The sequence below is a fragment of the Euphorbia lathyris genome, chromosome 6, assembly GCF_963576675.1.
Source record: "Euphorbia lathyris chromosome 6, ddEupLath1.1, whole genome shotgun sequence".
In the NCBI taxonomy this organism is placed as follows: domain Eukaryota; kingdom Viridiplantae; phylum Streptophyta; class Magnoliopsida; order Malpighiales; family Euphorbiaceae; genus Euphorbia; species Euphorbia lathyris.
The window spans coordinates 73,868,732-73,880,546 of NC_088915.1; the positions used below are offsets into that span (position 1 = coordinate 73,868,732).

An 11,815-nucleotide genomic window follows, 5' to 3' on the forward strand; every position below is an offset into this window, starting at 1 on the left:
ATGGAAGCCCTTTACCACGTACATTTATATCAAAGAAGGATGGCTCGGGCTTTCAATAAAAAAGTCAAGACCAGCCCTATCAAAGAAGGAGATTTAGTGCTGAAACAGATCCGTGTGACGCACACCGACCCAAGGGGGAAGTTTAAGCCTAACTGGGAAGGGCCATTCGTCGTGAAAAAGATACTAAGCAAAGGAGCGGTGAAGTTAACTACAATGGACGGCATGGAATTCTCCGAACCTACGAACCTGGATAGGCTTAAGAAATACTTTTCGTAAAAAAAAAAAAAAAGAAGAAAAAAAAAAGAAAAAGAAAAAATTCCCGATAGGTTGAAAACCCGCAAAGGGCGACCTATGCAACAATAAGGGAAATCCCAATGGGTGAAAACCCGAAAGGGCACTCATTTAAAAATTTCGGGATAGTAAAAGGAGAGGAGAAAAATCACCGGGATCCGAAAACCGAAAGGCGGGTCCTGGTAACAATAGTTATGACTTGAGCAATTACAAAAACAATGTATAAGAGACTAAGTATTTCTGTTGTTTGTAAATAAATAAAGGCATGAATATATTTGACGAGAATGATTGGAATCATCATAATCTACTGAATGCATTGTAATATGAATCACGAGTTATACATTTTCTATCCTACTTTTTCACGAAAAGCCTACCTATTATCCACCCTACTCCCTATACATCAGCTATACAGCGGGGAAACTCCAATAAAAGCTACAAAGCAATAATGAAAGCTACGAAGCAATACATAACGGGCCTAATACGAAGGGAAATCCCAATAGTCCTCAAAATCTCTCAAGTGGGATGCCCGCTCCGCAGATAGTGCCTCCTCGGCAGCTCGCGCTCGCTCATCAGCAACTCGTGCTCTCTCATCGGCGACCCGTGCTCTCTCCTCGGCAGCGAGGCGTCCGATCGACTCATCGCGTGCCCTCTCCTCAACAGCAAGGCGACCCTCAGTCTCCCGTCGCATCATCCCTGACCAGTGGTCATTTCTCTCCTGATACACCTGACCAACCCGGGCGTCGACCTCCCGCACCAACTCGCTCTGCCTCCGCTCATGGGCGTGAAGATCGCTCTAAAAAAAAGAAGAAAAACAGATGTGAAAAAAAAAAGAAAAAAAAAGCGGCATAGGCAAGAACATAAATCATACATACATGCATACATTCCACTACACTAAAGTAAAATAATGATACATACCAGGTGATCGGTGCAGCGCAAACTGAGGCGGTCTCGGAGATAACCAGACAGCCCCACGTAATCCGTGTAGGTCTCCCTCGTAGTCAGAGAAGCATATGAGGGATCAAAGGGGACCCTCGAGGTGAAGATAGGAGGAGCTGTTTCAAATCCCGCATAGGCTGCCCCGAACTCGTCATAACAAATCGTGGCGAAATCTCGCCCGTAGTCTGGTAGGGGCACACCTAGGGATGAGCTCTCTGGTCGGGCAGCGCTGGAGGACTCACCGACATAGTAAGGCTGCTCTCACACGAGTGTCTGAGCTCGAGTGCCGTCAAAGAAATCAGATAAATGGGCACTCCTCCAGGATCCCTCCTGCAAAAAAAAAAACACACAATAAATACCGCTAACCATCTCATGAATAAAGGGTAAAAAAGGCGTAACCACTCACCGGGACCTCCTCCTGACCAAAGACTGCCGCAACAGCCTCCCTCGAAAATACATCTGCCACCGGATCCACCTCCATCGCTGCCATCGGGGCATTCCTCACGCTCAGCAGAGTAGACAAGTAAAGCTCACGGCCCCCGGCGTGAACCCACACCGCTCTACCAACGAACCAACGAGACAAGTCCCGACGAACGACCGATAGGGGCATGGTCCGCACCGCGAACATAGAGACGGGGATGGCACGCAGGGGCCGGTGAGCACACACTGCTGCCCCTGGATCATCGATACATATGTATAACCGGGGCCGAAGTCGAGGTCGTCCCATCGGAACTTGATCTAAAAAATGCACGAAGAGAAAAGTCAGAAAGACTCAAACAAAAATCTAGCACGACTAGACAAAATCTACCTGTCCGAGGGTCAGCGAGTCAATCCAATCTAGGAGCCGCGGCACTGTCCGACTCCTCTCGGCGCTCAAGTCAAAATCCCTCCATCGAGTCATGAAAGGCGGCCTCGGTACTCTCGGTCGAGATCGAGACCGGCTGGGAAGGATGTGCCTCTCATGCGCCCACACCTGCGGTAAAAACGAGGACTAGGAGTGTGAAAAATGCGAAGAAGATAAGACGGATAAATCAAGAAGGCGACACGTACCAGCAGAGCGAAGGTATAACCACCGAAGTCCTTGCGCTTCCGGCAAGTCAGATCCAAAAACTTGTAAAGAAAGGCTAAGCCTGCCCCCGCCCAATCGTAGGAAGCCGCTGCATCCAAATCGCTGAGCGCCTGAATGAGACCTGTGTGTACCTTCCCGACCTTCGTGCGGAAAATCGTCTCACTCAGAGCATATACCAAGAAGCTACGAACCGCCAAGTCGGTATCGTCAGTCGCGCAGAAATCTCGCCTACTCAAGAGGCTCGCGGTGGAAACGAACTTCGCCGGAGTAGATCTGGCGCATAGGCAAACTCCCGGTCCAATCAAGGCAGCGAGCCTAGCAAGGTCGACCCGTGGTCGCATCATATCGAAATGAAAAGGAACGGGAGTGCTGCTCCCTCGCAACCCTGTCAGCAGCGAAAAATCTCGGGGCGAGATGGTCATCTCTCCAAAGGAAAAGTGGAAGGTGTGGGTCGAGTCAACCCACCGCTCATATAAGGCCCGTAGACCAAAAGGATCGCATACCCCGTTGGTGCGGGGCAGCGCTGCAATAAAAGGCTCGAAGCCCAACTCACGCACGCGGGCTCTCGCCGCGGCACCTAGCCTATCATACCACGAGTGAATCTCGGCAGTGGTCCCCGAAATCTCAATGAACTAAAAAGGAACAAGACAAGAAAATTTAAGTACATCTCCTAAAGCATGCAATTGATGAGAACGCGTTAAGACTAGGTATTCTTTCATTATCTAAACTAGAGACATCCGGTCAGTTAGGACCAATTTTTTGCAAAAATCTCTCCTGTAGGGTCATTCACGTAAGGTTTAGTCAATTCTTTAATCCACCCTCGTCTGCAGGGACGAGGAGCATAGATTAGCTTTTACTATTCACGTGCATTAGTTAAGTTTTTACTATTCACGTGCACTATTCACGTTTTTACTATTCGCGTTTTTACTATTCACGTGTACTATTCACGTTTTTACTATTCATATGCACTATTCACGTTTGCACTATTCACATCTTCACTATTCACGTCGTTTTTTTACTGTTGGCATGCACAAATTCATAGTGTCACTGTTCACATGCATATAGCGCGCATTTTTACAAAAATAAATAGGTGTTACTTGTAAATACAGGAATTCACGTTTTCTAGCTAAAGTCCTCTAAGGCAGTCTAAGGGTTAGCATGTAAATCATGTTCGGATAGGAATGCTAAGGCCTAGAGTTCGAATCAAATAAAAGTAAGAAATTACTTACCTCGTTGCAGCGTGTCCTGCTCAAATGCGTCGTAGGGTCGTGGAAGGTATCCACTCTATCCAGGTTTACGTAAACCCCGTCCATGCCTCTGGTGCCATCCCATTCATCTAAATCCATCCCGAGAATAATCCAAATTGAAGTCTAGTGAGAGAAAGAAGAGAGAGAATGTGTGGGGTTGAAATGAAACCCCACCACCTTATATAGGAAGAGGGAATGGCATTCCCGTAAATAGTGAAAAAGGTACGATTTGACATAAAGGTAAAAAGTAAATAATTAATTACTAGGTGCACAGACCTCCGATTTGCAGTCCGTTTCAGCCTGCATTTCTCCCAGACAGCGAACAACAGTGTCAAAATATGAACTCCAGACAACAGTCAATTTTTACAGAACAGTGACACCAGTCAAAATACAGACGACAGTCAACAGAAAAACAATCGTTAGTCTATATCATTCTAGACTAAAACATCTTCCCATCGAACCTCCGAGATGATAGTTCCAGTGAGAAAATACAGACAGCAGTGTTGTAAGAAAATCCAGAAACAATCCCTGCTTTTGAGCCATCTGACTCACGGGCGCAGACCGGAGTTGCTTTTGAGCCATCTGACTCACGGTCGCAGACCGGAGTTGCTTTTGAGCCATCTGACTCACGGTCGCAGACCAGAGTTGCTTTTGAGCCATCTGACTCACGGTCGCAGACCGGAGTTGCTTTTGAGCCATCTGACTCACGGTCACAGACCGAAGTTGCTTTTGAGCCATCTGACTCACGGTCGCAGACCGGAGTTGCTTTTGAGCCATCTGACTCGCGGTCGCAGACCGGAGTTGCTTTTGAGCCATCTGACTCGCGGTCGCAGACCGGAGTTGCTTTTGAGCCATCTGACTCGCGGTCGCAGACCGGAGTTGCTTTTGAGCCATCTGACTCGCGGTCGCAGACCGGAGTTGCTTTTGAGCCATCTGACTCACGGTCGCAGATCGGAGTTGCTTTTGAGCCATCTGACTCGCGGTCGTAGACCGGAGTTGCTTTTGAGCCATCTGACTCACGGTCGCAGACCGGAGTTGCTTTTGAGCCATCTGACTCACGGTCGCAGACGGGAGTTGCTTTTGAGCCATCTGACTCACGGTCGCAGACCGGAGTTGCTTTTGAGCCATCTGACTCACGGTCGCAGACCGGAGTTGCTTTTGAGCCATCTGACTCACGGTCGCCGACCGGAGTTGGCTTTGAGCCATCTGACTCACGGTCGCAGACCAGAGTTGCTTTTGAGCCATCTGACCCACGGTCGCAGACCGGAGTTGCTTTTGAGCCCTCTGACCCACGGTCGCAGACCGGAGTTGCTTTTGAGCCATCTGACTCACGGTCGCAGACCGGAGTTGCTTTTGAGCCATATTTACCTAAAATCGTAGACTAGGGTAGCTATTGAGCCATCATCCTCGCAGTCACAGACTGGGGTAGCTTTTGAGCCGTTTTACCTAAGATCGGAGACTAGGGTAGCTATTGAGCCATCATCCCCACAGCCGTAGACCAAATCGCTTTAGAGCCGTTCTCATCGCAGTCAGCCGACGTAGGCCGGAGTCGAAAAGGGGGACATTCGCTAGCAGCCGATTCAGAGGCAGCACAGTACAACCCAAAGCAGAGCCTGAAGGAAAGCGGGAACGCACGGCACCGAAACAGGTATGCTCCCTCCTACACTTTACGTGTCTTTTACTTTTATATGTTTTACACTGCATGTGTTATGTTAGCAAAAAAACGTTTTCGAAACACACACATCACTGTCAAAATAGAAAAGTAGGGGCAACTGTAGTCACGTGCATTAGTTAAGTTTTTACTATTCACGTGCACTATTCACGTTTTTACTATTCGCGTTTTTACTATTCACGTGTACTATTCACGTTTTTACTATTCATATGCACTATTCACGTTTGCACTATTCACATCTTCACTATTCACGTCGTTTTTTTACTGTTGGCATGCACAAATTCATAGTGTCACTGTTCACATGCATATAGCGCGCATTTTTACAAAAATAAATAGGTGTTACTTGTAAATACAGGAATTCACGTTTTCTAGCTAAAGTCCTCTAAGGCAGTCTAAGGGTTAGCATAAAAGTAAGAAATTACTTACCTCGTTGCAGCGTGTCCTGCTCAAATGCGTCGTAGGGTCGTGGAAGGTATCCACTCTATCCAGGTTTACGTAAACCCCGTCCATGCCTCTAGTGCCATCCCATTCATCTAAATCCATCCCGAGAATAATCCAAATTGAAGTCTAGTGAGAGAAAGAAGAGAGAGAAGGTGTGGGGTTGAAATGAAACCCCACCACCTTATATAGGAAGAGGGAATGGCATTCCCGTAAATAGTGAAAAAGGTACGATTTGACATAAAGGTAAAAAGTAAATAATTAATTACTAGGTGCACAGACCTCCGATTTGCAGTCCGTTTCAGCCTGCATTTCTCCCAGACAGCGAACAACAGTGTCAAAATATGAACTCCAGACAACAGTCAATTTTTACAGAACAGTGACACCAGTCAAAATACAGACGACAGTCAACAGAAAAACAATCGTTAGTCTATATCATTCTAGACTAAAACATCTTCCCATCGAACCTCCGAGATGATAGTTCCAGTGAGAAAATACAGACAACAGTGTTGTAAGAAAATCCAGAAACAATCCCTGCTTTTGAGCCATCTGACTCACGGTCGCAGACCGGAGTTGCTTTTGAGCCATCTGACTCACGGTCGCAGACCGGAGTTGCTTTTGAGCCATCTGACTCACGGTCGCAGACCAGAGTTGCTTTTGAGCCATCTGACTCACGGTCGCAGACCGGAGTTGCTTTTGAGCCATCTGACTCACGGTCGCAGACCGAAGTTGCTTTTGAGCCATCTGACTCACGGTCGCAGACCGGAGTTGCTTTTGAGCCATCTGACTCGCGGTCGCAGACCGGAGTTGCTTTTGAGCCATCTGACTCGCGGTCGCAGACCGGAGTTGCTTTTGAGCCATCTGACTCGCGGTCGCAGACCGGAGTTGCTTTTGAGCCATCTGACTCGCGGTCGCAGATCGGAGTTGCTTTTGAGCCATCTGACTCGCGGTCGCAGACCGGAGTTGCTTTTGAGCCATCTGACTCGCGGTCGCAGACCGGAGTTGCTTTTGAGCCATCTGACTCACGGTCGCAGACGGGAGTTGCTTTTGAGCCATCTGACTCACGGTCGCAGACCGGAGTTGCTTTTGAGCCATCTGACTCACGGTCGCAGACCGGAGTTGCTTTTGAGCCATCTGACTCACGGTCGCCGACCGGAGTTGGCTTTGAGCCATCTGACTCACGGTCGCAGACCAGAGTTGCTTTTGAGCCATCTGACCCACGGTCGCAGACCGGAGTTGCTTTTGAGCCCTCTGACCTACGGTCGCAGACCGGAGTTGCTTTTGAGCCATATTTACCTAAAATCGTAGACTAGGGTAGCTATTGAGCCATCATCCTCGCAATCACAGACTGGGGTAGCTTTTGAGCCGTTTTACCTAAGATCGGAGACTAGGGTAGCTATTGAGCCATCATCCCCACAGCCGTAGACCAAATCGCTTTAGAGCCGTTCTCATCGCAGTCAGCCGACGTAGGCCGGAGTCGAAAAGGGGGACATTCGCTAGCAGCCGATTCAGAGGCAGCACAGTACAACCCAAAGCAGAGCCTGAAGGAAAGCGGGAACGCACGGCACCGAAACAGGTATGCTCCCTCCTACACTTTACGTGTCTTTTACTTTTATATGTTTTACACTGCATGTGTTATGTTAGCAAAAAAACGTTTTCGAAACACACACATCACTGTCAAAATAGAAAAGTAGGGGCAACTGTAGACACCGAGTCGGAGGACCTGTGACGAAAACCTGAAAACAAGACGGTTGAAGCGATTGATTCCGGAAGTTTTGAAAAACAAAAAAAAAATATAAAGAATAATAAGCGTATAATAAGGAAGGAAAATTAGCGGCAAGGCGCGGGTGCTTAGCGGCATCCTGCACGCGGACGACAATGGTCGAACGCCCGCTCGGGGGCACGGGACGTGCGCTAGGCGTCTGTCGGACGCATCGCGAGTGGCACGCTCTCGACGTCCGAGCAATGCCCGGGTCTGGTGGCACGATGCACGCTCTCGTAGGCCACTGAGCGTGCGCGCCCGGTAGCGCGAAGCGCGCGTTCGGCGGCCGCGGCGTGTGAGCGTCCGACGGCGCCGAACGCGCTCTCGGCGGCCGCAGGGTGCGCGCGCCCGACGGCGCGAGGCACGCCCCGAAGGTCGTCGGGCGAGCGCCCAACCACGTCGGGCGAGCGCCCAACGAACGTTGGGCGAACGCCCAACGGTGGTTGGGCGCGGGCGCCTAACCTTGCGTTGGGCGCTCGCCCAACGTCGTTGGGCGATCGCCCAACAATTGTTGGGCGATCGCCCAACGAATGTTGGGCGGCCGCCCAACTATTGTTGGGCGGCCGCCCAACAATGTTGGGCGGCCGCCCAACATGCCTTGGGCGGCCGCCCAACGACTTTGGGCGACGCCCAATTTTACTTGGGCGTCGCCCAAAGTTCCGGGACCCGTTTCCCTATATAAGGGCACGGATCCGAATGCAAAAGAGGGGGGATTTTAGGGAGAGCTTTCTCACTCTAAACATTTTTAGAGAGAGAGAGTGAATTTTTTTTGAGAAAAATATTTTTTTTCTCAAAAATTCCAAATTTCCTAAAGTTCAATGTTTACTAAATTTTCATAAAAAACGGAAGATCGCGGTTCGTGGAATCAATCGGCTTCGACTGTCAGATATCGAATTTGAGGTATTATCCGAGGACTAGACTCTTTATTTTATTTATTTTATCTTCTTCTTCTATTTATTTTTATGTTATAGTTTTTATTCATTTAGTTATTTATTTATTTTGTTACGTTTTATTTAATTAGCGTATTTATTTAAATTTCGTTTCGTGTTGAATAAAATTCGGTTTTGTTTTAAAATAAAAAACCTCGTTTTGATATCCCAATACGAACCGTGATCCGATAAAAAGGTAGTTCGGGTATCGAGAACGTTGTAATTATAAGTTTTTAATTTAAAAGAAATTTCCAAATAATGTTTTGAAATAAAAAACGTCGTTTAGGAACTTCCGTTTTCGACTATGATCCATTTTTGGTAGTTCGGAAATCCAAAACGATTGAATTAGATTTAATTCCAAGCTTTTGAATAAATCTGGAAACGTTTAGGAGTGCTGCTGTAATTTGCCAATTCTGTCACTAATGGCTGTTTACCGACGGATTTTCCGTCGGTAAATCTGCCAAAATGTAAAAAATGCCATTTCAGTCCCTTTTTCTTAACTTTTAAGCTTTTAATCCTGAATATATATATGTATAGATATGTAATATATATTTTCAAAATTATTTTAGACATTTAGTGTATATAATCATTTTAGAATATTTGTATTCCATTTTTTATTTTATTTTATAATATAAGTATAGGTATATGTATGTTCTTTTATTCATTTTGAGTTATATTAGATTCTATTTTGAAGGTTGTTTACTTGGGTATTTTTGGAAATAATTAATATATATTAGTATATGTTATTTTTGGGTATTTAAAACTATAATAGATATGTATATATATAGTTTTGGGATATTTGGGTCATTTTATTGATTATTGAATGAAATTATTTTGAATAAATGTTATTTCCTTATTTATGAGGTTTATTTACTATTTTCACATTTTTAAAAAGTATAAATGTATTTTATCTAGTATTTTCATATATATATTATATAGTTTCCTTTTTATTAACTTTCACTTTCATATTCTTTTTTGATTTAAATGTATATATATAGGTTTACATTATTTTCTTTATTCTTTTGGCCCATTCATGGGTCCATGTTTCAAATCGGCTTTATTTGAGTGTAAACATTAGTTTAAAGGGGTTTATTATGGTAATTATAATAGGTATAGAGTCCATTAAATAAAAGGGGAAAATAAATCACAAAAAGAGAGTTTTCAATCTAATTATTTAAACTAATGAATTTTTAGAGTTTCCTAATGTAAATAAATAGAGTTACTTTTGTTACCATTTCAAATCGTTTCTCAAAACGCCACGTTTTAAAACCTTAGTCCGTTCCAACGACGGATTAAGCGAACATTGTAATTAAAATAATCTTCTTTATGAATAATAGACTTTTTGAGTCATTTTCTTAAAGGATTTGTACAAAATAAAATTGACTTGTATGTTTAACCACGTTTTCTCATTAAAAGGATTTTATCTCAAACGTTTTCAAATATTCGAGTCGTTCCAACGGCGATTCGGGTAAACTTCATCAAACGGGGTTTTAAAACGCACCAAAATCGTTCCAACGGCGATTAAGGTGCGAACCATGTAAATAAACTTGTTCTGGGGAAATAAGTTAGCATAGAACAAACACAAAGCATGACATTTAAATAAGTTGTAAATAAATCACTTCTTTCTTCTCCCCTCTCTGTGTATGTATAACATAAATGGGTGATTCTTTACTAATGTGGCTTTTCGATAATATATGCTCAAAACGGTTTCCAAAAAGAGAAAGAAAAGGGTTTCAAATGAATTTTAAACTTAAAGAAGTATACGATTAGTCCGTTATCGCCTAACATGCTGAGTAGGAGGCCGGTGGTTCATAACCGGGCGATGTCGGGGTGCCTAGTAGTCTTTCTCCGGAAAGGAGCTAGCCTTCTCGGCTCGTACCTAAGTTTTCCAAACCCACACCGGTCTCCCGCAAGGGATCGGTGTTCATTTTCCCATTCGTGGGTGGCGACTCTTCCATATCTCCGAGCTCCGGTCCTGTCGAGCAGCTTGATTCCACGATTGGTTGCTTTCGGCGCCAATCACCGCTTACGTCGCCATGAGGTGTCCACCCCCCGGTCCGTCCGGGAGATTAGGCCGCGGCACCTCATCTAACAGGTACAAAGCCAGACTTGTTGGCAATGGGCCAGGACAGTTGTCAGGTATTGATTGTGGTGAGACGTTCAATCCCGTTGTCAAACCAGCCACTATCCGAGCGGTTCTTAGTATTGCATTATCCAGGAATTGGCACATCCGATAACTAGATGTCAAAAATGCTTTTCTATATGGGGATTTGAATGAAACAGTCTACATGCATCAACCATTGGGGTTCCATGATTCTCAATATCCTAATCATGTCTGTCTGCTGAAAAAATCACTTTATGGGCTGAAGCAGGCACCCCGAGCTTGGTATCATCGGTTTGCCACATTTGTCACCACAGTAGGTTTCATCAACAGTGTGTCTGATCATTCTCTATTCATTTATCAGCACGGTTCAGACACTGCCTATTTACTACTCTACGTCGATGATATTGTTCTTGTCACTTCATCTGATCGACTTCAGGCTTCCATTCTCTCCAAATTAAATTCAGAATTCGCCATGAAGGATCTGGGGCCACTTCACTACTTCTTGGGGATCTCGGTTACTCAGTCATAGGTTTCTCTCTTTCTGTCTCATAAAAAATATGCAACGGAAATCCTTGCCAAAGTCGGATTAGCGAATTACAACCCTGCCTCCACAGCTATCGACACAAAGTAAAAACTCAGTGTATCATCTGGCTCTCCATACTCCAACCCTACAGAATACAGCCAGTTAGCATGTGCCCTCCAATATGTCACTCTCACTAGACCCGACATATCCTATGCGGTCCAACAGATATGCCTGTTCATGCACGATCCCAAGACCTCACACATGGCAGCCCTCAAACGCATCCTTCGGTACATTCAAGGTACACTTGAATATGGTCTCACTCTTCTTGCATCCTCTCCGGGCCAATTAACATCCTACACTGATGTGGACTGGACTAGGTGTCCTGATACTCGTCGTTCAACATCGGGATACTGTGTATTTCTTAGCGACAGTCTAATCTCTTGGTCAGCTAAACGGCAGCCTACTCTTTCCCGCTCCAGTGCTGAAGCAGAATACCGTGGTGTCGCCAACGTCGTGTCCGAAACTTGTTGGATTCGGAATCTTCTTCTTGAACTTGGCTGCCCAATCCACAAATCTGCTATTGTATACTGTGATAATGTCAGCGCCATTTACTTCACTGGTAATCCCATTCACCATCATCGTACGAAGCACGTCGAGATGGACTTTCACTTTGTTCGTAAACGGGTTGCGAAAGGAGAGGTTCGCGTCCTGCACGTCCCGTCTCGATACCAAGCCGCTGACATCTTCACAAAAGGACTACCAACACCTCTTTTCGAAGACTTCCAGCATAGTCTCAATGTTCGGCCTCCGAACCTTTCAACTACGGGTGTGTATTAGACATAAT

The 11,815-nt window shown here is 45.6% G+C and overlaps 1 long non-coding RNA gene across 1 annotated transcript; it reads right to left on the minus strand.

The window, feature by feature from the left end:
• Nucleotides 1-678: 678 nt before the first annotated feature.
• LOC136232159 (uncharacterized) lies at nt 679-1,958 on the minus strand. The gene is made up of 3 exons (XR_010690345.1): nt 1,634-1,958; nt 1,207-1,557; nt 679-1,084 (listed from the first exon to the last, which is right to left on the minus strand). It is a non-coding gene; the product is annotated as an uncharacterized lncRNA (long non-coding RNA).
• Nucleotides 1,959-11,815: the final 9,857 nt, after the last annotated feature.